The sequence below is a fragment of the Leptonychotes weddellii genome, chromosome 2 (genome assembly GCF_054177405.1).
Source record: "Leptonychotes weddellii isolate Sample4059 chromosome 2, ASM5417740v2, whole genome shotgun sequence".
Lineage (NCBI taxonomy): Eukaryota > Metazoa > Chordata > Mammalia > Carnivora > Phocidae > Leptonychotes > Leptonychotes weddellii.
The window spans coordinates 14,811,999-14,839,605 of NC_138370.1; the positions used below are offsets into that span (position 1 = coordinate 14,811,999).

Genomic DNA, 27,607 nt, shown 5'->3' on the forward strand with positions numbered 1-27,607 from the left:
ACAGTTAGCACATCCGCATAACCACGGAGGGACACGTGCCCAGTACCATGTGCCCGCCGCAGGGGCCACATCCCAAGAAAGATGTTTAAAGATTCCTTCAAAGATCTTAAATAATCAAAAAAAAAACATCTCGCTTTCCATTTTAACCCTCCTCATTTTGCACGTAACTAAAATGTTAAAATTCATTATTCAACGTTCGTAATATGACTTTTTTCCTGCAAATATTACAATTTAACCATTTTCTTTATGTCATCCTTGTGAGAAAATTATTCGTTTTATGGCTTTATCCTGACTTACGGAGTTGGAGAGGACTTCTTTTTTTTTTTTTTTTTTTTACAGATTTGAAGTGGATTCTGGATAGATTTGGAAGGTACCATAAATTAGCTTTTCCAACCTGGGATTATGTTCTTGTTCTAAAGTCTGCAGCAGTTATAAAGCTTGAGAAAAAGAATCATTGGTAGTTTGGGAAACTATTAAGTAAAAGTCTCATTTCCCACATTGAAGTAGAGAATGAGTTAGTACAAAGCTCAGTTCCTGGAAAGATTCACTGTTGACACTGATTTAAAAAAAGAAAAAAGTTGCCAAGAAAAAAAAAATGCTACTTCTGTTCTATATAAATGTCTTTCATTCAAACTTAAACATAAAAACCGGTAATATCCAGAATGATAATTTGGATTATGTAATCAGTGTTAAGTGGATTTTTAAATATGGAAAATTTCACTAACTTTCTTAGCTTTAACTAAAAATAATTTGAACATGGTGAGGAGTTTCATATGTATGTATTACTATGCAGTGTGGTTCTGACTCTGATTGCATTCAATATTCCATCTGGTTCAAACCATGTTTACTCATTTCTCCTCTAACTATGTACCCTTCTTGAAAACTTTGCTCACTTCTCCTTTTAGAAGCCTTTAAATTGCTCCAAATCTGTCACAGAGATATATGCCCAGGGAAGTCACATGCAACAAACCTCAAAGTAATCTAAATGTCTATCAATAAGGAAGTAATTCAGTTTAAAAATTATATGCTCATATCATGGGATATTTTGCAACGGGGAAAATAGGAGATAGGATAGGGTTGCTGATTTGAAAAGATGTCACGATATGTTGCTAACTTTTAAAATATAAGGGAAAGTTGCAGAATGGAGTGTGTAATTTCATTCATTATCCTTAAATGCCATGTAGCCATAGAGAAATATAAAGATAAATAGATTGATAACTATAGCTATAGATAAATTAAAAGAGAGATAGGTAAGTAGGTAGATATGGAAATAGAGGTGGAGATGAGTTTGGGAATTTTTGAGAGGGAATCAATAAACACTGATAAATTTTTTTCCATAGTTCTCAAATGAAATGTGGGAAATGAGACCTTTACTTTCCTCCAAACAGCTTTAATAGTGTCTGAATTTTTTCATAAATGTGTATTACACTTAAAAAAATTATGTGTTTCTATAGTATATCGCATTGACTTTGCATTCCACATATTCTGCCTATCTCATTTCGGAGATACTTGTATTTACTCAGTCATCTGTTTTCCAACTTAGACACATTGCTTATACGTACTAATTGCCCTTGGTCTGAAGTAGCTTCCTACTTTGATTCTGCCCTTCTTCCCTTGTTTGAGCTTTACAGTTTATCTCTCCCAAGAAAGAAACTGATTAAATAGATTTGGGCAATCATTCTCATCTCCCGAGCATGGCTTAAAGCATATTCTCTCTTAAGCCAGAGACCAATTAACTGCATTTTTAACTTAGATATTCAAATTAAATTCTTCCAACACGAAGCATATAACTTTGAATAAAGACGGTTTCTCTAACACCCATGAATGTGCATTAAAGATTCAACAACTAGAACTGTCCTCGAAGAATCATGTGATAGGAGAGACGAGAACTAATGAGAAATGTAAATATAATTTAGAATATATTTTCTCAAGAGGACTGTTGCCCAACCAGTTTCTGGTGCAGCATACAACAAAACGAATGAGCGCTCCATCTTTCTGGATGCCCCAGGACTATCATTCAACTTCTAAAATCTCACTCTTGCAATTAAATCAGTTTTTACGAATTTGCAGACGACTGGCTGACTCCTTGCAATGTGCGCTCCCCGCTAGAAACTTGGTCATTAGTCTTCTCCTCATTCCCGGCATGTCACGCCAACCAACCCCAACCCTTCCGCCATGTGTACACCCTCAACCGAGTGTTACATCTCATACTGTGATTCAATTCCATTCGTTCAGCATCTACCACTGTTTCACAGAGAAGTGGGCATTAATAGATGCTGTCAACCATGTAAAGGTAATGAGAAGTTAAATGAGCAGCTGAACTCCATTTATTCAACAAGCGCTTGTTGCATATTTACTGTGTACGGGGTGTTATATGTTAATGGGAGGCTGGAAAGTGATTCCATTTACGTATCGTTACAACGAGGCCATTGAACTGGATGATCTCTAAGGTGAATTGTGGGTCTAAATGTAAATTTCTAAATGAGAGAACAAAGCCTCTTTCCTTGATTTAACCTTACGGACAGGGAACTATAATGTCTGTACATAAAAATATTTAAAATATGAGCACATATTTATGTAGTGCAAAGAAGTGCTAATGGAATGTAAAGTAATTTGAAGTGGATCAGTAAAGAATGCTTTTTGTTTTTTATTTATTATTATTTTTAAAGATTTTATTGGGTGCCTGGGTGGCTCAGACGTTTAAGTGTCTGCCTTTGGCTCAGCTCATGATACCAGGGTCCTGGAATTGAGTTCCAAGTCGGGCTCCCTGCTCAGCGGGGAGCCTGCTTCTCCCTCTGCCTGTGCCCCTCGCCCCTTTCCTCCGTTCTCTCTCTCTCTCTCTGTCAAATAAATGAAAATCTTTTTAAAAAGAATTTATTTTTATTTATTTGGGGCGGGGGGGGGGTGGGCAGAGGGAGACAGTCTCAAGCAGATTCCTCACTGAGCACAGAGTCCCATGCAGGCTCGATCTCACAACCCTGAGCTCATGACCTGAGCCGAAATCAAGAATCGGAGGTTTAGCCAACTGGGCCACCCAGGGGCCCCAAGAATGCTTTGTAGACCAGGTAAATCCCTAGCTGTAGCTTGAAGCATGTGATGAATGGAAATAACAGGCTATTTGAATGAATTCCAAGTTGAGATTAGAGGAGTACTAGAATGTTTATTCTTGTCCCTTCCACACTCAGAAATGACACCTTGGGCACCTGGGTGGCTCAGTTGGTTAAGCGACTGCCTTTGGCTCAGGTCATGATCTTGGAGTCCCAGGATCGAGTCCCGCATTGGGCTCCCTGCTTGGCAGGGATCTGCCTCTCCCTCTGACCCTCCCCCGTCTCATGCTCTCTCTCTCATTCTCTCTCTCAAATAAATAATAGAACATCTTAAAAAAAAAAAAGAAAAAAAGAAATGACACCTTTCCAGGCAGAATGAGAAGATAGAATAGCTTTGACTTACCATCAATGATAGAAGAGGCAACAATTTACAAAATATAAGGATGGAGTGGTAACTCCATGGATGTTGAGAAATGTGATTGAGCATCTGACACATGGGGGAAGACTGGAGTTTCAGAGAAGAAAGAGCTGAGGAGGAAGGGTTAGTGCTGAGGAGGAAAAGAGAGGAGGTCTGCATGACAGCCAGAGAATGTCCAAGAGCACATCTAAGCATCTAGACTTGAAAGCTCTATGCCTTTGCATCACGCTGGTAGGCAAGAGATCTTAGAAGCAGAAACAATCTCCCACCCCAACTCAACTGTGTATAATTGCGATTTATAAAAGATAACTTGAGTTAAGGGTTGCTTGGAATTCTTTGTCCTTTATGTATATATTTAGTACAGAGTTAGATGCAGGTGTAGGAAATGCTACCCAGAGAAATAACTGGCTCAGCATGGCTGATAAAGATCTTTCCTGTTCAAAAAGGGGAGGATGAGGACAGCATGCCATCTGATTTCCCTCCAAATGCATCCTGGGGCTGGCCCACACAGAGCTAACTCCAGGAATAGAAACAGATCCAATGACGAAGTAGACCTTATTTTTAAAAATCTGTACATCTTTCAAAACAAACAAAAAAACACTCTATTTGTTGACCCATTCTCAAGATGTTTTTTCTCCAATAATTGCTCATAAAGCTTTAAAGGTGACACAAACTAACTGAAATATGCTCAGTTCAATATAGTCCTATTCCATATTGCCAGTAACGAAACTTGAGTGCCCTCGACTCTCTCTTTTATACTGAAATAAATGGACATTGGTATTTTCTCCGCCTAACCAGAAGCAACTCAGAATTGAACATGAAAGAAGTGGAATTTTCAATGGAATGCAGTTTTCTTGTGTGTTAGACTTGCTAGAAATGTATCTTCCAGCTTCATTTTGTTCACATGTCAGTCTCAGAGAAATGAGTTTTAAGGAGTTCCTCTGGCCAGGCTAGCATAGAACTCGTAAAGGAGGAGAGTGGCATAGCTGGTATTATTTGTTAGTTTAGTTGTTTTCTAAAGATGATGTTAGAGAACAACTAAGGATCGTGGAAAATAATGACTAGGCTATCGTGTGGCTCGAGCTAGAGGGCGCGTTTTGGGCTCAGAAAGACTTGCGGTATTAGCCAAATAGTGAATTTTGAGATTTGTTAGCATTGTACCACAATAGAATTGGAAAGAAACATCCAGGCTTTCTAGTTCAAACCCTTGTATGGCTATGACAGATGCGGATACAGCTGGGTTGTTCTGTGAGTAAAAATGCCTCCCTTTAATATTGATCTTAAAATTACACTTGATGTATCTGTCCCACCAAATGAGTAGGAGTTATTATGGCAAAAACATAGAACAGAAAGCCAGAATATTTCTTCTAAATAGCCACAATGGGCATAATCTTTCCATGTCTGCAAACCTAGCAGGCATGTGACATCGTTCTGCACCGAGTTAAGACTTTGGTTATTTATTTTTGGTCTCTGAATTTCTCATGGAAACTCATACAGCAAGCGTGATTTGAAAATGCTTCTTTCCGCTGTGTAATTTAATCAACCTGAACTGTTAAGCCTCTCAAGACCTTAAGGACAGGTTGATGTAATTCCCTGCTAGTCAAGCTTTTATGTTGAAGAACTACTTGATACAGTCCGTTTGTAACTGTTCTTTGTCCCTTAATTGTAACAGACTTAGGTGAAGTTGGCTTGGCAGATTATAAAATGCTACAAGACAGAGTCCTGTGGTGTTTTTTGCTGAATAAAACCTGAAAATATACTTCCTCAGATTCTAATATAGAGAGGTGTGTGTGTAAAATATATGTATGTCATTTATCTATCTATGTATACAGTCACATTTTCCTTCATGCTATCATGAGGTGATGAAATTTCAGCATTTAAAAATATTTCCTGTGATTAAATAACAATTTTGCACTGTCAAAATACAATACTGTTGTATCTTACAAATTTCTTCTTCCTACTTTAAATGTTAAGTCTAAATAGCTGATCTTCAAACTGCCTACAGTTTCACTAATGCTTTTAAACATGTTCACATTCCCACCCACATCCATTATGATTTGTAAGATATTTTTATTGAAATATTCATTCATTCTTTCAGTCATTCATCCAACAAAATGTAGAGTATTATTCTGTGCTGAGCACTGATCTAGGCTCTGAGGATCCAGCAGAACAAAACAGACATTTTACTCAGATGGACACCAGGCATCGCGACACCACATAAATGAGTAAAATATATATACTACTAGAAGCGGATGAGTATTATGGAGAAAAGTATAGTAAGGAAAGAGGGGAACAGAAAATGCTGGGATGTATAATATTAGGTGGGATTGGCAACAAAGATCTCAATGAAAGCGTAACATTTGGAAAAAAAAAAAAAGTGTAGCGAGGGAATAGACATCTGAGAGAAGTGGGTTCCAGGAAAGGGACCAACAAATGCAGAAGCCCTGACGCAGGAGCATGTCTGGTGGTTCATAAAAAGCAAGGAGACCAGTCGCTAGAGCAGACGGAGGGAGGAACGGAAGGAGATGAAGTCTGAAAGGTGAGAAGATGGAGAAGCAAATCCCTTAAGGCCCCTGAATGTCTTTAGGGACTTTGGTTTGCATGCTTGGTAAATCAGGAAGCTGTTGGAAGGTCAGAGCAGAGAACTGATGTGGTCTGACTTATGTTTTAGTAGAATCACCATGGCTACAGAGCTGTGCACAGACTGCTGGGGGCTAAGGTGGAAGCAGGAGAGCCCAGTCATGACATTAATAAATACCATAATATGCACTATGTATAGGGGGAAAAAAAAAAACGAAAGAGGGGATGAAGAATAGAGATTAAAAAGGACTCTCAGATCCTTAAAAAATAAGAATGATAAAAATATTGTCATATATTTCAAATGAGTTTTGATCACTTAAATTTGGAAATTAGTATTGACACTAGACAGAGACATTAAAGATTAATATCTTTTTTAAAAGATTTGTTTATTTAAGAGAGAGACAGCATGTGTGCACAAGCCGGGGGAGGGGCAGAGGGAGAGAGAATCTCAAGCAGACTCTGCTGAGTGCAGAATCAGATGAGGGGCTTGATCTCATGATCCTGAGATCATGACCTACCTGAGCCATAACCAAGAGTCTGACACTCAACGGACTGAGCCACCCAGGCGCCCCTTTGGGAAAGACTAATAAAACAATCAAGGTTGAGAAACCTTCATAATCCAGTCAATGTGATAAGGAAAATCTGTGTCCCAACTGAGCCAGCGAGAGAGTCCCAGCCCCTGCCCCGGGGCTCTTCCGGGTTCTCCCTGTCCCGCTTCGCGCACGCGCCAAAAGTGCCCAGTATGCGGAAGTAGAAGTGTATAAATTGACCCCATTTTTGTGCTTGGGGCTCAGACCTTTGGAGATCACTCTCCGCTGAGCCCACTGGCGTTAAATAAACTTCCTATCCTCTGAGATCTCCAGGTGCCGCTTGGTTCTTCCGTCGGGCGGTCCAGTCCAGGTTCCGTACAAATGGATTCCCAAAATGTATTTTTTTTTAATGAATAAAGAAATGGGACAGTAGTAAAAGACAGCATAATGGTTAAATGTTTCAGCTTTATGTTCAGAGGGATATGAATTTTAATCTGCAGCCTGTGCCTATGACTTATGAGACTCCTGAGAGATCACTTTTCATTTTTTTTTTTTAAAGATTTTATTTATTTATTTGAGAGAGAGAGAATGAGAGAGAGCACATGAGAGGGGGGAGGGTCAGAGGGAGAAGCAGACTCCCTGCCGAGCAGAGAGCCCGATGCGGGACTCCATCCAGGGACTCCAGGATCACGACCCGAGCCGAAGGCAGTCGCTTAACTGACTGAGCCACCCAGGCGCCCGATCACTTTTCATTTTTGAGCCTCCGTTTTCTCATCTGCTAGTGCTGATAACACTGGTTTCAAATTTGCAGGGTTGTTAAAAAGATTCAATAAAGTAATTGATCAAAAATACTGAGCACAGTACCTGCTAAATTTTGAGTGCTTGATCATGATAGGTAGTTCTCAGCTCCAGCTTGGTTTACTATGAAAAGTACCCACTATTTAAAGGCAAAAGAAACTATATTTTGGGGACTTATACAGGATTCAGCTACCTCATCTGTATTACATGTGCTTGACACAAGCAATTGCTTTAGGGATTCGGTAAGAACCCAGGTGCTGACAAAGCCGGGAGGAATAAGCGTGTTTAATCAATCCCCTCTTAACTAAGTCAAGCGTTGACTGGTGGTCTCCATTCCTTATGCTCAAACCCCTGCCACGGCACCCTGAGGTCACACGGCTGGCCAGCGCTGGGCCACCAGCACTGTGCAATTCTGCCCCCATTAGATGAGCCCTGTGCTTAGCAAGGGCTACTTGTATTTTTTCCCAAACCTGTTCAGGGCAGGCTTTCTTTCATTATAATGATAGATTTTAATTAGCTGCTTAATAAAGTGAGGAAATACAAGTGCAGAAATGAAGAGCTGTCATTTCTTTTTAAATTGATACAACTTTGTTTGAAGGCTTATCAACACAAACTGTTACATATGCTATTGTTTGTGTGGGAGCAAGACAACCGAAACAGACTGGTGTGGAAGAGAAAGTCCCAGAAAATTCTGCGCCCATATTGCTGCCTGATTGTCATTAAGTTCTAACTCATTCTCAAGAAGCCATAATTCTGCAACTATAAGGATCCATTATAAATGTGATCTAAAATAAGTAAGTACATAAAATCACATCCCCAATCTGTAAACTTGCATTTAAAAATGAGTCTAGCCTCCTATCACAAATTACCAATTAAATAGATAGATGGATAAAATATTAAGCTATATAAGTATCCTATTTTATGATGCCCATTTTCTAACTTTTTCAAATAACCAGTTAGCAGAAGACTAAGTTGAATCAAGTAAGAGAACACATCCTACCTCTTTTATTGGAGTCCTTCTGGGTCTCCATATGCATTTAAATGGCCGTGGGGAAGCTCAGTGAGCAAGCTGTACAACACCAGCATTTATTTCCAGACCCTCCCTGTACAAGACATTCCATAGTAATCACCTATTTAACCTTTCCTTGCTTTTGCTGAAGGGCTATGACTCAGAATAAAAAGGAAAAAGGCAGGTAAAAATGGGATGGGAGAGGCATTTCTCTAAGAGAGGCTCTGTCTCTTTGGTAAGGGGGAGGCTGGGGTACATAGCTCCCCCTCTTTCCAAGAAAGTTGGTCGTATAAGAAAAGGTGTGAAAATTACTAAAACATCTAGACAGACCAAAAAAATTGAAATAGTAATCAACTATATAAAAGCTGATAATTTTGTAAGCTCTAGGGTAAGCTTGCAAGTTATATTTGCCAAGTATCCAGGATCAATAGGAAATAGTATCTTTTACACATGGTAACAATATCAGAAAACTGTTTAAGGAGAGGACCTGTTCCATGTGGTCGTTATATTTTCTAGGCTTCTGTCTAGCCATCAATGAAGACTTGCAGCGATTCACATTTAAGTGACTCACCTCACCCAGTTTTATTTCATTTGGGCCTGCCACGCACACTCCCAAAACTGAACCGAAGCAGGGGGAAAATGTTGCAAAGGGCTCACCAACAGAGTGAGTACCAGATTGTGGGGGAAACTCTATCTTTGAAAGATCTGTATAAATTTTTTGAGGCTGTGTAATTACGACATTGTTTGACCAGACTATGCTATTTCATAGCACGAGCTTGGATGTGAAATATATTGGAGTTTTGATTGCATATATGGAAATGAGTGAAAATAAAATATCAAACAGAGCCATTCTGCAAATAACATGGACATTTTAATGTATTAGATTGTATTTTTGGTCGTGTGCACAAAAACACTCCTGTTCTTTAATCTGCTTTCTATAATGCTATTATATTTTTGTCAGGATTACCTTAATCCTTGTCAGCTCAAGTCTATTGGATTTTATTATGGGTCAGCAGAGCATTTTCTCATCTTTTTTCTAACCTTAAACCATTATTTATTCATTCAAAAAGCATATTAATGGGCAACCAACGGGCTAAACCAGGTACTCCAGTCAAAGACACGTATTTGTCGGTTAGTTCCGCGATGTAGATTAACAATGGCAATTCCTTACTGGCTGACCTTCCTTCAGTTTCCTTTCCCTGCCAAACCGTCGGCTGTCACAGACCTTCCAAAATACTATGACTCTAGTCATCTTCTGCTTAACACTTTAAATGGTTCCTTATTGCCCCCAGGCTACTGTCAAATACTTACCCTGATCCCACAGCTCCTGGTTATGGAGCTTGTACATATTAAGAAGTTGTACGTCAGGGCGCCTGGGTGGGTCAGACGGTTAAGCCTCTGACTCTTGGTTCCAGCTCAGGTCCTGATCTTGGGTGCTGAGATCCAACCCCGCGTGGGGCTCTGCACTGGGCATGGAGCCTGCTTAAGATTCTTTCTCTCTCCCTCTGTCTCTCCTGCTCGCTCATGCTCTCTCTCTCTCTCTAAAAAATAAATAAATGCTCTCTCTCTCTAAAAAATAAATACATACATACAAAATAATAAAGAAGTTGTACCTCACCTTCTATTTCTTCATTCATTCACACTCCCTATACTCCAGCAAAGGCTGTTTTGGTTCATCTAAGTATTTCATGTTCTCTAAACTTAATCAAAGTATCTCTTTTCTCTTCTCTTCTGCACGTTCAAATTCTAGGCCCTGCTCACACCCCACACCTTCCAAGGTTTGAATGTCAGTAGCATTTTACTTCAATGTTTGAAAGAGAAATACTTGCTTTCTGCTTACAGGGAATGCTTTGTGGGCATGCGCTGCTCTTCCTGCTGGAAGGTGGTGGGGGGGCGGCGGGGAGGGAGGGGTGCCTGGAGAGCAGCAAAGGATTAACACGAACGTCTCTCTTTAACTCTTAAAACAGCTGCCATGGTTTATATGCTTAGTCAGGACTCAACAAATATTTATTCATGATAAGATAGGGTTCGTTTAAAGAATTCATTTAAAATGCGAAAGATGGAAGTTTCGATCAGACAAAACCGAACGTCGATTGTGTCACTGAGTCAAAGATTTACATGTGAAAGGGAAGTAAAAGATGATTTGGTCTGTTCTTTTTATGTTACAAATTGCAAAACCAAGACACGAAATACGAAGAGATTGGTTTACAATCCTCTATCACATACTCCCGGGTAGGATAACATTTTGGATAGCTTCAAATTTAAACTATTTTATTTCATTTTCTTAAGTCATGCCCACAGTCATACCCTAGACCAAGGCACCAGCTCCAATCACCTTACTGCTGAGTCTTAAACTCACCTTTCTACCACAGCCAGCCTCCCTTTGCCTCTCTCCCTGATCTAACCAAACAGATGAACTGCTTGTCTTTATTCTTTTATTTTGGCCTATGTGCAGACCTGGAATATGATGATCTGGGAAGGAATATGTGCTTTGTTATCAGGTACAACCGGGATTGATTCCCTGCTCTGTCACTTTCTGGGGACATAATGTGTAGTATGCACAGAGACCCTGTGAGCTTCAGCTTGCTTATTTGTAAATTTGGGATATTGAAAAGATATTAATAGCTACTATTATTGAGACCTTGCTAAGTATATACTGTTCTAAATGCTTTACATTTATTACCTTAAGTCTCAAAACTCCTCTGAGGTAGATACTATTATTATTCCTGCACATACAGATGAGGTCGATACTATAATTATCCCCATATTATAGGTGAAGTAACAGAGACACAGAGAGGTTAATTGATGCCCAGAGTCACTCAATTACTGAGGAGTGGAGCCAGCATCGAAACTCCGCTCTTGCGACTTCAAAGCCCATGCACAAAATGGTTATTGTGAGGATTATTTGCAAAGGTCAATACTGCTATTCTTCAAAAAGGGTGGTTCTCAGGACTCTAGTTGAGTTCTGTTAACATAAGTGTACCATGTGCTAATTTGACCCTGTTACAAAGACTCCCTTAGTTGCAGGATTTAAGGGACAAATGCCCTGGTTCTAGACCATGATTTCTCCCCACCTGTTGACAGTAAGGGTCCTTAACCAACTCTTAATGTTTCAATTTCTTGAATTCTGGCAATTGTCTCAAATTTCATAAAACAGTAATATTTGGTCAGCTGAAGACTCTCACTCATGAGTGAATAGCCATGGGCACCTCCTCATCTTCAGAGTCCTTGCTCCAAAATCTTTTCTAACTGCCCACCAGCAGAGAAGGAATGTCCAACCGGAACCTACTATGGGGAGTTTGGTAGATTTTACAAAGTGAACTTTTCTGAACTATTTGGTATAAGTATCTACACCTCATGATATTTTGCCTTCTCCATTGTTTCTTTTTTCAAGGATTTTTATGATAAATACTGTAGTTTAAATGAATTACATTTCTTAAAATTATTTTTAACAAAAGGTCTTTTATGGACCATTAAATCACTTGCAAAGGCATGGGAGAGAACAAATCTACCAAATGCATTCATTTACTGCCAACTTTTTTTCCACAAACATTGGTCGAATCTCTTCTAAAACAAAAGCTAAGAAGGACAACAACAGATCCAAACATTTTTATTGGATTCTATGTGCCACGGTTTTATTCTGTGAGCCCTTCAATCATCTGGATAGAATATCATCTGTTCTGTATTGTTGGTCTATTGTGAAAAGGTTTTTATAGATTTGAATTTTCTGGGAAGATTACTAGGGTTATAAGATGCTATCTCTAGGCATGCTATCTGTCCTTTTGTCTATAAATTTGTCTTTCATCCATAAAAGAGCCTCCTGCTAGGAGCCCAGCAGACCTGACAAGCATATAACATTGTGAATCTATGATCCAGAGAGGTAGATGAATGGGACAGATCAATGAATCACCTAAACAAGATGCAGGCATCTCTATACATACTGAAAAGTAGCATAAATGAAAGTGATCATTCTTTTCTCTTCTTTTGCCCCCACCTGTCTACCAAATAACCTCCTGACAACAGGCTACACTCTTCTGTTTGTGCTCACGTCTTCCAGATGTCAGCTGACGCTTCCCAGCCCCTGGAATCCACATAAAATTGGTTCAAGCCCCCTTCCCAAACACTGGAGATGACCAAGCCCTCCCTGTACCAAAGTTTTCTAAATTTTAGGGTGGAAAGGGGAATGTGAGCAAGGAAGCAAGGATGACACTTTCATGGTCATTTCTGTCTCAAACTATTCCTTCATTTGAGTTAGTTTATTCTGCGAAGAAGAGTTTCACACATGGCCTCTTTATGCTGTACACATGACAAACCACACATGAAACATGGCTTCCTCTTCAAGTTCTGCAGGAATCTTATCAACTCATCTTCCCAAGTCATGCCTAAACTGAGACTACAGAGGTTAACCAAGTAAAGAGGTTTCGGGTTGGGGTGTCCAAGCAGAGGAAAGGAAACTCCATGTGGCAATGCCTTCAAGCAAGAGAAAGCACGATATATACTTGCTGTTGAAAGAGAATTAAGTTTGGCTTCATATTTTTCCTCATTTGGGTGTTTCTTCACTCCTCATTTTCAACACAACCCAGTACAGCTGTGTATTTCTTCAGACAAGACAAAAAACACAAATATCTGCTGTTGCTGTTCTTTTTATTAATACCAAATCAAAATTACACTTTCACATGGCACCGTGCATTCCAGTTTCCAAAGCAATTGTCACGATCTCATTGGAAACCCCCAATGGCCCATCACCACCAGCGATATCAGCAAATCATCTCCATCATAGACCCATTTTTGGATTTCAATAAAAATGACTTCTAGAACCTCCTGAAACATCAAACATTTTAAAAATAATTGACAAAATTGCCAAAATCTTCACCTCAAAGCAAAAGATTGGTTTATCAAAGGCACACCGATTGCATATATGAATCAGTTCCCTCCGTGGTCTGGGAGTGAGACACAACATTTTTCTTCTACAGTCAAGAACACAAGGAGCAGCATTTTAGAATAATCGTTTACATATTTGTAAAAGTTAAAAAAAATAGCGTTTATAACACTTTGAGAAAGAATAATTGGTATATTTTTATAAAGCATTAAAGACATTATCTCTCACTTTTCACCTTTATAACACTCACTTTGGTCTGATAAACGTGGAGGGAAGAGACAGTGGGTTCTGGGCCTCCCCAAGCCTTGCCAGGAAGCAGTTACTCGCTTGGCAGCTCATGCCTGAAGACGAACAATTGCACATAAGTCCTTGCTGACTTGTCTGTGAAGTGTCCGGTTAGAGTTGGTCTATTTATTTATTTATTTATTTTATTTTTTTAAAGATTTTATTTATTTATTTGAGACAGAGAGAATGAGAGACAGAGAGCATGAGAGGGAGGAGGGTCAGAGGGAGAAGCAGACTCCCCGCCGAGCAGGGAGCCCGATGCGGGACTCGATCCAGGGACTCCAGGATCATGACCTGAGCCGAAGGCAGTCGCTTAACCAACTGAGCCACCCAGGCGCCCTGAGTTGGTCTATTTAAAACAGTGGTGAAGGCATGGGTCAGTGCTCGTGGACCAGAGGATTTTTGTACACCACAAGAGGCCTCAGAAGGGATGTGTTCTCCCCAGCTGACCCTCCTGATGATCCCGGGCCAAGTGTTTCTCTGGAAAGGCTGGTTTCTCTCAACGCCCCCTTTCTGTCTGTGTTTCTTGGTTACCAGACTTGCTTACTTCGTAATATCCTCCAAGCCTGTGATTTCTTCCTCTTCTGTTTTTTCTCCAAACAACCTTCATTTTCTCAAAAGTGTTCACAAACTTCTCTATGTTTTAGCTATCACAAGGCTGAGCACATTTCCTGGTGGCTGAATAAGCTCTATTCAACACAAATAAATTAAGGAGGAATCAGCAAATTGCTTTACCATTGTGAATGCTCATTAAAACTTGGAAAAAGACTCAGAAGCACAGACTCATTCCCTTAGAAGTATGATTGCAACAACAGGTTTTGGGAATCTTTGAACACTGAGCATTGGCTCTGTGTGGAAGCGTTACATTGGCATTATTACCTTGGATTTCATTTTCCCAGAGTTTGATCGTTTTATTTGCATTCGATTAAAAGTATTTAAAAATTTTAGCACAAAACTTCTTCCTCATTCTCTAAAGGGCACCAGACCGAAGTTGATTGTGCAATAGAAAGGAAATGGTAATCAGAGTGCAAAGCAGCGGAAAGATCCCTACAGCTTTGTGGATCAGAAATGGAGTCAGGAGGCTCCCAGAGGAAGCCAGGTTATTTCTTTACTCTCTGTATAGACAGCAACATACAAAACATGTGGTATCTTGTTGTAAGAGTAAAGTGGCTCTAGAGTCAATGGCTTGGCCTTGAAGAAAACCACACTCTTGAACACTTTAGATCCAGCATGATGGTGAAAACCACAGGCTGTGAGATCAGAGCTGGCTCAGTGACACTTGCCACAAGTTATGGGATCCTGGTGAAATTATCTACCCCCAGCCTTAGTTTCCTCATTTGTAAAGTGATTTTCATAACATTAGCTTTTTTATACATTGTCATAAGGGATAAAGCCAAAAAAAAAAATTACGTATATAAAGAATTCCCCACAAGATATACAAAAAAGTTCCTCATTAGATACACCACATAAAAAATGCACAAACTGAGGGTTCCTGGAGTAGAGCGGGGTGGGAGGGATGGGGTGGCTGGGTGATGGACGCTGGGGAGGGTATGTGCTATGGTGAGCGCTGTGAATTGTGTAAGACTGATGAATCACAGACCTGTACCCTTGAAACAAATAATATATTATATGTTAATAAAATAAATAAATAAATAATAAAAAATAAAAAATGCTCAATAAATAAAATATACTGTTTTTTGTTAGCTCTTGATTTGTACCCATTTGAGGGTCTTTTGTACTCTCATTGACACTTTGGTCAATTCCCTGGAGCTGAGCTACGTGGACAATTCTGGGGGTGGGAAGCTGTTAATCAACAAAATGTTTGACAAACCGAAATCCCAGTTCTATCAGAAACATATCCATTACTGCAGTATCATTGAAAGCAGGACCTGGGTTGTCCTCACCGTGATAAAGCTGGCAGCCAAAAGTGCTGTAAACACGTAGGGCCCAAGGGATATCTACTCACTTGAAATGATCTGACATACTTGGTAATAAAATTGTTTATGATACTAAAAAATCTGAGATGCACACAAACATTATTTTCTATCATATAGCATTAAGATGAATCCTTAATGGAAACTGAAAGTAATTAACCAAGAGTGACAGATCATCTACATTGTTGTACAGACACATTTAGTTGCTTGCCAAGTAGGTGTAAGTTAGCATTTATCAATCAGAAAAAAAATGTCTTTGTTCCGTTTGTTATTAGTGGGAAATAAATTCTGTGAGGTTTTTCCCCTAACGCCATTTATGGTGCTCTAGGCGTCTGCATTGTATCGGTCTTGCTAGAAGAATTTTACATTTATTAAAGAGGAATTGAGACTGACTTTTAACAATTTCATAAATTTAATTTGGAAGTTTTATTAAGTGAATTAGGGTACATGATAATGTGTAGTTTTTGTTCAGAAATTCTTATTTCTATCTATATTCATCTTTAATAATTATGGGTTGATTAGCATTTCAGTGGATCAGGTAGCTATGACCTTCAACTTGCTGATCTGGCTTTTGCTTTTCCTATGTTAATTTATGAATAATTTACATTTGGCCCATGGGCATTTTACGATACACAATGACACGGTTATCTTGACAAATTGCTAATAAACAATTTTATCATCAACCTCACTCCAGTACAGAGCAGATATGCTTTAGGAACTTTGTGCTTTTTAACTACGTCTAATACAGTGCTTTGCAAGGAGTAGTAAAGAACAACAAATTGAGGAATGGTTAATTTCTATAAATTGTGTGATGAATGGTTTGAAGGTCAATTCAAGTACTTTTCAAGAAAACTAATACCCCCGTTTCTTCTTAAAGTCCTCTATACATTGCTTTCTATTCTATACACGTGCGCTGTGTACCTTTACTGCTGATGATTTCAAGTGGTCTGAAAAGTTATCAACCTAAAGACAATATTCTTGCAATAAAAAAAGGAGTAAAAATATGTACAAACAAGGGAAAATGTAACTGAACCACGAACCTCTGTAGAAAGTACTTATAATAAAATAAATAGAAATTTGTCTTTAAAGTAAACAAGGTATCCATTACCCAATTAGAAAATATATTAAAAATTGAGAAAATCCAATCTTAGGAAGAACTTATAAGAGTGGGCACTGCCATACTCTTCTAATGAAGTGAGCAGTAGCATTTTGCTTTAGATAGTACTTTGGCATTATGGAGTAATCACTCCAAAATCGTCCGTACTTTTTGGCCTATAGTGACACAATTAGGAAATATGGTCTAAGGAAATAACCCTAAAAGCAAAAAATGCTTTATGAAAAAAACATGTTTATGAAAGTATTATTTGTAATAGAGAAGAATCAGAAGTTAATTTTCCATCAAAAGGAAGTGATTATTTATGATACAGCCATATAATGGAACATTATAAACTCATAAAAAGTATAATGTGGAAAGCTACTTAAAATTTCGTTACATAAAAATAAAGTATAAAACTCTACTCAACAATGTTAACAATACTTTTCTTTTGGAAGATTGGAATATGGATTGGTTTTTCTCTTTTCTATTTTTATGTAGTTATGGACTATCTTTTAATCACTATTTTTTATTTATTTATTTATTTTTTTTTTTTTAAGATTTTATTTATTTGACAGAGAGAGAGAGACAGCGAGAGCAGGAACACAAGCAGGGGGAGTGGGAGAGGGAGAAGCAGGCCTCCTGCAGAGCAGGGAGCCTGATGCGGGGCTTGATCCCAGGACCCTGGGATCATGACCTGAGCCGAAGGCAGACGCTTAACGACTGAGCCACCCAGGCGCCCCAAATCACTATTTTTTAAATTCAAGAAAAATAAATTACAGAGTTCACCGCAATAGTCTATTTGGAGATTATGCTCTGGACTTTTTCATAGCCCAAGAAATTATGTCATGTTAAACCAAGATTGCCAAGTATGCTTTCAAGGACTCTCAAGAGTAAGCGGCCTCATTAAAGATTCTTTGGCTTACCTAGTCTATGGCAGAGGCAGCAGCATTTGTGAAAATCCTGATACTGGTTAGAACTCTGTATGTATGAGGGACTGAAGGAAGCCAGTGGCCAGTATGGCTGTAGCTTCGAGAGGGAAGAGCAGGTCCAGTATCAGCAGATGAGCTTAATCTATGGACAAGCAGCAGATCATACTTGCCCTTGTTCATCCTCAGGGCAACAGGAAGATTTTGCAAGATTTTTGAAAAGAAAAATGACAAGATTCAATGTACTTTCTAATTAGATCATTGACTTTCATTCTTTCAAAACATGTTCTCATTCTCTTTTTACTGAATCTAGTTTCTATATTAAAATCCTCTTTTTTCTGGGGCTCTTGGGTGGCTCCGTTGGTTAAGTATCTGACTCTTGATTTTGGCTCAGGTCATGATCTCAGGGTTGTGAGACTGAATCCTTTGTGGGGCTCAATGCTGAGCATGGAGCCTATTTAGGATTCTCTCTCCCCTTCTCCCTCTGCTCCCCCCCACTCTTCTCTTTCTCTCAAAAAAAAAAAAAATCCTCTTTTTCTTTCTTGATATTGGTAATGTGTATTTTCTTTTTTTCTATTTTCTATTTGTCTTGATAGCAGTTTATCACTTTTTTTTTTTTTTAAGATTTTATTTATTTGGGAGAGAGAGAGCGAGCCCTAGCAGGGGAAGGCAGAGGGAGAAGCAGACTCCCCGCTGAGCAGGGAGCCGGATGTGGGACTTAATCCCAGGACCCTGGGATCATGACCTGAGCTGGAAGCAGACACTTAACTGACTGAGCCCCAGCAGTTTATCACTTTTATTAATTTTTCCAATGAACCAAATTGTGGCTTTGTTAATTTTTCTCTATTGCATATTTTATCTTCTGTTTTGTTGACTTATGTTTTTATCTTATTTATATGCATCATTCTACATTATATAGGTTAGATTTCCTAGCTTAATGAGATCAAGTTTAAATCACTGACATTTTTTTTAGGTATTTATTTTCTAAAAATGCACTTAAGTAGTAAATTTCTTTCTAAACTCTGCATTGACTGCATCTAGCAAGTTTAATGGGTTATGTATGCTATGGTATTCAATATTGTTTAATTTCTTCTTTCGACACATGAAATTTTAGAAACACATATGGAAAAATTTTAGTTGTATATTTTGGCATTTGATTTTTGTATTATTGTGTTAAATTCATTCATAGAATTGTCAGTATAAAATTGTCCATCTTAATATTTCCATTTATTCATTTTATAGAATCCAATTATCTGGCAAATTTTTCATCTTTTCATCTTTTTCTCATTTTTTTTCTTTTTTCCTTGAATATATTAATTAAGGTTATTTTGTTCTGGTCTGATGACTTTTTAACACTTGAGTTTCTATAGGTGTGTTTTTATTGTAGTTTTATTCTCTCTCAGTATTCAATTATATGATCCTTTATAACCAAATTATTGTAAATTTTTAAATGTACACAAATAGAGAAGAACGCTGATCACATTAAAACTGAGCTGAATAAAGCTTAGGTTTCAGTTTTATTAGGACTCAGTCTATGTCTGGTTCATTTCTTATGTTGGCCCCTTGCCTCTAAAGCTTTTGACACAGGCCAAGTTCATATTCTCAGACATTAGGCCACGTCCAAAATTGCAGATGCTTTCCAAAAAATGTGCTTGCAGATAATCAGCTCACCTTCCCAAGATTCAAGACAATCCTGGACCATAGTTCCTCTGGTACATGTTGCTTCCACAACTTTCCAGTGTGATTAAAAATGATCATTTTATTATACATTTTACATTTCATTTGACTCTTTTCCCCACCTTGTTCTTAGTAGTAGCTTGATCTGTCACAAACTACTTCACCCAAATGCAGAAGTATAGATGATTTTATTTTCTGACACTTTACCTACCTATAAATTCTGATTTTTCTAAATTTAGTTTGAGATTTCATTTATAATAAATATGCAATGGAGACAAGGATGTCTGATCTCACCATTTCTATTCAATATTTTACTGAAAGTTCTAACGAGGGCAAGTAGGCAAGAAAATGAAACAAAAGTCATCCAGATTGGAAAAGAAGAAATAAAATAATCCCCATTTCAGATGGCATGGTCTTGAATATAGAATATCCTCAGTAATCCACTGTAAAGCCATTAGAACTAATATATGAGTTAATAAGATTGCAGTATACAATATTAATATACAGAAATCATTTGCATTTCTGGGTACTAGATTAATCATTTCTAATATGAAGTTCAGCAAGCAATTCCATTTATAATAGATCAATAGGAATAAAATACTCAGGTATCAGTTTAACAGAAGAAGTGAAAAATTTATACACTGAAAATGACAAAGCACCATTGAAAGAAATTAAAGAAGATCTAAATAAATGAAAACACATCCCATGGTCATGACTCAGATGACTTCATATTGTTAAGATGGAAATACTCTGAGTGGCAATAATACCCTGCCCCAAATATGTGCACATGCTAATCTCTGGAACCTATGAATGCCCCTTTATATGGCAAAAGAGACTTTGCAGACATGGTTTAATTAAAGATTTTGACAGGGAGAGATTATACTGGATTATCCAGATACACAGAGTATAATCATATGGTCCTTATAAGAAGGACACAAGAGGAGTCAAAGTCAAAAGACCATGAAATTGCTGAAGCAGAGATTGGAGTCATGAACTTTGACAGTTGAGGAAAGGGCTACAAGCCAAGGAACAGAGGCAGCCACCAGACACTGAAAAGGCAAGGGAACAGACTCTCCCCTCATTGCTTCCAGAAGGAACCAGCCCTGTGGATGTCATGACTTTAGCTAAGTGACACTCATTTTGGGTTTCTGACCTCCAGGACTGTAAGAAAATAAACTTGTGCTGTATTCAACCACTATGTTTGTGGCGATTTGTTATACCAGCAATCGGAAACTAATATACTCCTCAAATTCATCCACAGATTCAATGCAATCAATATCAAAATTGAAAGTTTTATTTTTAATCTAAAACAAAAAAGGTAGATTTAATGCAAGAATAACATGAACCTGAGGATAAATAAATCCACAACATACTTTAAAGTTTGAGGATTTTTTTTTTTTTCTTTTCTTTGTAGAAAGAAGGGTATCTGAAAGCACAGGACTGAAGATGTCAAAAAAATTTAATTGTCTAATATCCAGATGAAACAGTCTTGGTCCTCCCTTGCCACTCTTCTAACACTCACCCCTGGACAAGGTGATGGTTTCACCTTTGTTTAATTCAGGATGCATGTTAGTTTCAAGAGTAACTGGATGGCTTGTTTACTGATTCATCTTCTTGTGATCCTCTTTTGCACAGATTTGAGGACTCACTGCAACCTCTTCATCCATGGTCTTTAGTCACTCATCAAGCTCCATATATTCAACATTTCCTGATCAATGTTATGAAGCATGGCTGGATTATATATTAAATTCTGGAGGGGGTCATTATAAAAAGTGATCATAACATTCTTTTGATTAATATTTGCAAAAATGTCACCATCTTCTATCATGTGTAGTAGATATTTTCCCTCTCTTGAGGCCCAGATTGCACACAACTTGCCATATCTCATAAGAGTAATGTTTAAAAAAGTCTTTGCAAGCCTTTCAATATTCTTTTAAAGAGATGACAAGTTTTCCTTCTCCCAATCCTATGATGTTAACATAAGTAAAAATTTCACTGTAATTGTTACCAGGTTTCGAAGTTCTGAAAGATTAATTGGTTGAATACATTTGTGCTAACTCATGGTAAACATTGCTAGGGGACTTACTGAATCTACCCACAATCTGAGATGTATGATTTGGTAGCTATTGTATTCTGCCAAGTAAATATCAGAGAAGCTAGAACACATTTTTTTACATGACTCCAACATGACATGACAGGTCACCATGGCAGGGGTGGGGGCTAGCCTGTTCGGGGAAGTAAGTGCTCTTTATCCCTTCGTATCTTACCCCTCCATGTAACAATATAGCAAAAAGTGCTTTGTATCATAGGTTTCTGTTCCTAAAATGCACCTGAGATTTTTTTTTTTTTCCAGATATAAAGAGGCCAATAGATCAGGGGATCATTGCCATTGAAAATATTATTACGGGCGCCTGGGTGGCTCAGTCGGTTAAAGCTTCTGCCTTCGGCTCAGGTCATGATCCCAGGGTCCTGGGATGGAACTCCATATCAGGCTCCCTGTTCCATCGGGCTCCAGGGGGGAGTCTGCTCCTCCCTCTCTCTCTGATCCTCCCCCTGCCCGTTCTCTCTCTCTTTCTCACTTCTCTCAAATAAATAAATAAAATCTTAAAAAGAAAGAAAGAAAGAAAATAATGTTGCTAAATAGTTCCCTAGAGGAGGAGACACGCCCTTCCACACAGGGCCACGTGGGGAAACAGCATGCTCAGTCAGGTGGCAGAAGGAGCAAGGGGAAAGTGGGGCTCAAAGCCTTTATATTCTGGTTTTTGAAGGAAGAAATGGGCAAGGTAGAGCAGGCAAGCTAAGCAAGCTTAGGAATGGATAGTTTGAATAATTTTGATAGGCTCTGGGTTATAGCAGTGATCCCTAGTTGTCCGGTCCCTGGATCTGGGGTGATTTAGGTTAGGGGAATAATACCTGACTGCAGGAGTCTGAAAATGAAACCGAGGTAGAGCTGGAGGGATTGATTGGTTTGCATATCGGATGCATGCTCACAGGCAAGTTGTTAGCTGTCTCTAGGAATTAGCTAACCCCTCCCCAGGTCCACAGGTCCCCCCAAATTGTCAAAACATCATAAAAGACAGAAAACAAAAACCATGATTAGTAGAGCTCGAGTCTCTTTACAGATACCCATCATATCTATGTCAAGATGTGGAAGGGCATTCTTAAAGCATCTTGCTCTCAAGCAAAGCTGGCAAAGATCAGCACGTATTGAAGTTAGCTAGTTTGTATTCATCTGGAGCTTGTCTATTGCTACTTTACGGATGCCAATTCCTCTCAAGGGCTATTTGCTTCCACAAGTGCATTTGTTAACTGACAGCAAAGCCCAGTGAAATTATTTGTTGCATATTGAATATACTCCCCATTGCAAGTACTAATGAAAAGCAATACCTTTAAGAATCTTATGTGGAAACCAGGAACACTGGGCATTGAAAACTTTGCAAACAAACAGGCAAGGACACCCAAAAAATGTTCTAGGACATCCGGAGCCCCAAACATAGCTCCCAGGTACGATGAGTTACAAAAAGTTGCAAAAAGTTCCCTACTCTTGTTGATCAATTCACAAAGTTGAATCATTTGCCTTTTAGCTGAGAGCTCAAACTGTTCACAAATTGAGGGCAGACACCATGTTTTCCCCCGAGTAGCCCAAGGGACAGAGGCAGCTTGGGCAAGAAGAGGTGGCCACTCTGGGAGGAAATGCCACAGTGAATCACCGGAGGGCCTCCAGACCCCCTGCAAAAATTGACGAGCTAATTCGAAAATCTATATGGAAAAGCAAGGGACCCCAGATGCCAAAATAACCTTTAAAAACAAGAACAAAGCCCGAATTCAAATCTTACTATAAAGCTACAGTAATCCTGGTGTAAAGATAAATTTATAGATCAACAAATAGAACTGACAATTAAGAAATAACCCATACATTTATAGTCGGTTGATTTCTGACAAGGGTGTGAAGACCAATCAATGGGTGAAGAACAATTGTCAACAGTCTCCAGACAACTGAATATCCACATACAAAAGAATAAATTTGGACCTCCTACCACACATTATTCATAAAAATCCACTCAAAATATATTATAAACTTAAAAGGAAGAGCAAAAGTATAAAAGGCTTAGAGGAAAACATAGGTGAAAATCTCTGTGCCTTGATTTAGAAAGTGGTTTCTTAGATATAATACCCAAAGCACAAGCAACAGCAACAAAAAAGATAAATTAGACTATATTAAAATTAAAAACTTTATGCTGCAAATGATACCAACAAGAAAGTTAAAAAACAACCCAGAGAATAAGAGAAAATATCACCTATCTGATAATGGACCTTTATACATCTACAATATATAAAGATCCCTTCCAACCCAATAATAAAACAATAATTGAATTTAAAAATGGGCAAAAAATTTGAGTAGACATTCCTCCAAAGATATACAAATAACAATAAACACATAAAGAAATGTTTAACATCAGTAATTATTAGGAAAATGCAACTTAAAACCACATGAGATACTAATATGCACCCATCAGGATGGTTATAACCAAGGAGATAGCCAGTAACGAGTGTTGACAATGATGTGGAGAAGTTTGAATCCTCATTCATTGCTGGTAAGAATATAAAATGGCACAGCCACTTTGGAAATATTTTGGCAGTTCCTCAAAATGTTACGTTGTTACCATATGACCCAGCATTTCCATTCTAGGTGTATACCCAAGATAAATAAAATACATGTCCACACAAAAATTTGCACATGAATATTCATAGTAGCATCATCCAAAATAGAAAAAAAAATGGAACTATCATATATGTCCTTTAACCAATGAATAGATAAATAAAGTGTGGTGTAACTATATAATAAAGTGTTATTTGACAATTAAAAGGAATAAGGTACCAATGCATGCTACAATATGGATGGACCTTGAAAACATTATGGAGCCAATTACAAAAGGCCATATATTCCATGATTCCATTTTTTTTTTAAAGATTTTATTTATTTACCTTAGAGAGAGAAAGAGAGAGAGCAGAAGCAGGGAGAGGAGCAGAGGGAGAGGGACACAGACTCTGCACTGAGCACAGAGCCCAAGGCGGGGCTCAATCCCAGGACCCTGAGATCATGACCTGAACCAAAATCAAGAGTCCAACACATTACTGACTGAGCCACCCAGGCCCCCCTCCATGATTCCACTTACAATAAACAATTCAGAATAGGTGAATCTGTGAAGACAGAAAGTATATTAGCCTAGTACCTAGGGCTGGGGAATATGAGGGAGGAAGGATTATGGAGTGAATGTTAATGGATATGGGTTTAGTTTTTTTTTTTTCTCTTAAAGATTTTATTTATTTATTTGAGAGAGAGAATGAGATAGAGAGAGCATGAGAGGGGGTTGGGTCAGAGGGAGAAGCAGACTCCCCGCCGAGCAGGGAGCCCGATGTGGGACTCGATCCCGGGACTCCAGGATCATGACCTGAGCCGAAGGCAGTCGCCTCACCACTGAGCCACCCAGGCGCCCAGGGTTTAGTTTTGAGTTGATAAAAATATTCCCACATTAGATTGTGGTGATGCCTGTAGAGCTCTGTGAATATACTAAACACCATTGAATTGTAAATTTCAATAGTTAATTTTATTGTGTGTCAATTATATAACAATGAAGATGATAAAAAAAAGTTACACAAAAATGCAATGGAAATTAAAGTATGAAAACATAGTGTTGTATTAAAATTACATCAGAATAGGGACACCTGGGTGGCTCAGTTGGTTAAGCCTCTGCCTTCGGCTTGGGTCATGGTCCTGGAGTCCGGGGATCCAGTCCCACATTGGGCTCCCTGCTCGGCGGGGAGTCTGCTTCTCTTTCTGACTCTCCCCTTGCTCATGTGCTCTCTCTCTCTCAAACAAATAAATAAAAATACATCAGAATATAATACTTGAATTTTATATAGTAGTATTTATATTTGTTTTAAATCTATTATTATTTATTTAAATGTACAATCGCGAGCTTGGCAGTTGTTTACTGACCTAATTTCCGTAAGTTTTAAAGGAACCTAAAATGAGATCACCGAGGCCTTCGACATTTTTCTGCCAGACATGATGGTAAGCAAAATTATAGATGGTCTCTTTCATAATTGACAGGAGATCCTGATCTACTTAGAAAAATCACTGATGTTACAAGAGCATGCTCCCTCAAAGCCTAGTGATCTAGGGCTGTAGAAGTGTAACCAATCATTCTCACAGCACACGTTTCTGAGTACTTGATATGACTCATTTCTACTTCTGAGTCACATTTTTTTCCCAATAAGCTCAACCTCTGTTGCATCCAGTACTAGAAGTATAGGGATAATGATACACAATAGTAGAAATGTATATGGTATCATTTCTCTTTTGGTTTTGGAACTAAAAATGAGAAACGGAAGGTGGAGATAATTATGAATCTTCAAAATACGTGGTAACATTTGAAGCCAAGGAATACGAACACAGATAAAAATAATTATATCAGTAATTTATAGTTTTAGGTGCCCACATGTGGCAGAAACTATATAAAATTGCATGTGACCCTCAAAACAACGGGGCAAAGTTATGAATGAAGAAACATGAAGGCTAAGCATGATGCCTAAGTCTCTGCAATTTATTATCAAAACATAGACCCGGGGGCACCTGGGTGGCTCAGTCGTTAAGCGTCTGCCTTCAGCTCAGGTCATGGTCCCAGGGTCCTGGGATCGAGCCCCGCATCGGGCTCCCTGCTCAGCGGGGAGCCTGCTTCTCCCTCTCCCACTCCGCCTGCTTGTGTTCCCTCTCTCCTGTCTCTCTCTCTCTGTCAAATAAATAAATAAAATCTTTAAAAAAAAAAAAAAACATAGACCCGAAATAAAATAAAATAAATCATCCCCAGTTCATATCACATATATGTAATATATATAGAATAGATACATATGCGTAAGATATACATGCATATAATGCATATATAATATTGCTATAACCATATATAGTCGAGTATCATAATAAGCAGCAATTATTGTTTCACCTCAGTTTACGATTTTTTAAATGTATTCACCAATGCTCAAAGATGGTAAGTGGCTTGGTCCAAGTTAACCGAGTAGTTCAATGAGAATCAAGACTATACTCAAATTTAAGGCGTCTGCTGAAAAGGCATTTAAAAATATGTCAAGGGATTCCTCTAGTATAAGGGTCAAGGAGCTGGAATTCTTTGTTAACTTTCTTCTTTCCCATCTCGGTCTGGTTTCACTCTAGGTGTTTGAATTGTGAATCACATTAATAGACATCCACTTTGATTTTCTCTCTCTTCCAATTTACCCCTCTCTTATCCAGAAGCTGATCACTAAAGCAGTGTGTATATATTCAAGTGAATTGGGAAGTTGAATAATTATGCATCGGAATTAGAGCCTCAGTTCTTTGGGGAGGTCGATAATAACTTAGCCTGACCAACCGATTTTTTTTTTTTTCAAAATATCCACTGAGCAATTCTGTTCAACTCTCTGCTTCACTTAAGTGATACAGATTTGAAACAAGCTACAACTGCCTACTTCATAAAAGTACTTCCTCTGAACCTACTGCTTCCATAATCTAAAAGGAGCCACCTTTCAGAGAATGTCTATAGTGATGAACTCTACCAATTTAAAAGTAAGAGTACAGCAGTGTGTCAATGAGAAAAGAATAAAAAAAGAAAGTCAAGGAACACTTAGGATTTATGAATTTTATATTCAGGGTTTTTACCGTTCTTGGTATGTTGGCTCACTTTTTTCTCTTTTTCCTGTTCCCAAACTCCCAAGCAACATAATGATGCATTGATCCTAGTTTGAAACACACAGCATGTTTACATTCATTATAGTATTATAGACTATATTATTTTAAGTATTTTCTTAAAAAAGAAGCTCTTTGGTGTCCTGTTACTTTGCCTGCTTTCAGTTCACTCTTTTTCTTTTCTTTTTAATGGTTTTAATGGTTAAGTCTTTCAAGAGAAATGAAGTGCTAGTAAATATTGCCGATTTCAGTACCTTACCTCCCTGGACGCAACTGGCCGGGGCGGGGGGCGGGGCATGTGACTCCAGCGAGGCCAATTTAAAATTCTTTTTTGAGACTGTTTGTTTTCTAAAGGGAGCTGGAAGAAAAGCACATTTGCTCTATGGCTCTAGCTATCTTTGGCTCTCCCTGCAAACACTACTCCTCCTATAGCCCTTCTGAGTGAGCCGTACATTCCAGCCCTTCTCCTTCGTTCAAGGTCACTGCTCCCTCTGCACTTCACTGTAGCACCAACTTCAGCAGTTTCCCCCTTTACTGGATCCTTCCCATCACTATGCAAACATACTTCTATTCTTTCCCCCCAAATATCTCTTAGCCCACTTGGCCCTTTGTCTAGTTCGCCCGTTTCCCTGCTCCTCTTTAGAGGAAACTGCTTTGAAAATGTTTGTGTTCATTGTAAGGGATCCT

At 38.5% G+C, this 27,607-nt stretch overlaps 1 pseudogene; it reads right to left on the bottom strand.

The window, feature by feature from the left end:
• Positions 1 to 20,754: 20,754 nt before the first annotated feature.
• On the bottom strand, positions 20,755 to 22,767 carry LOC102743758 (COP9 signalosome complex subunit 3-like; annotated as a pseudogene).
• Between the last annotated feature and the right edge of the window lie 4,840 nt (positions 22,768 to 27,607).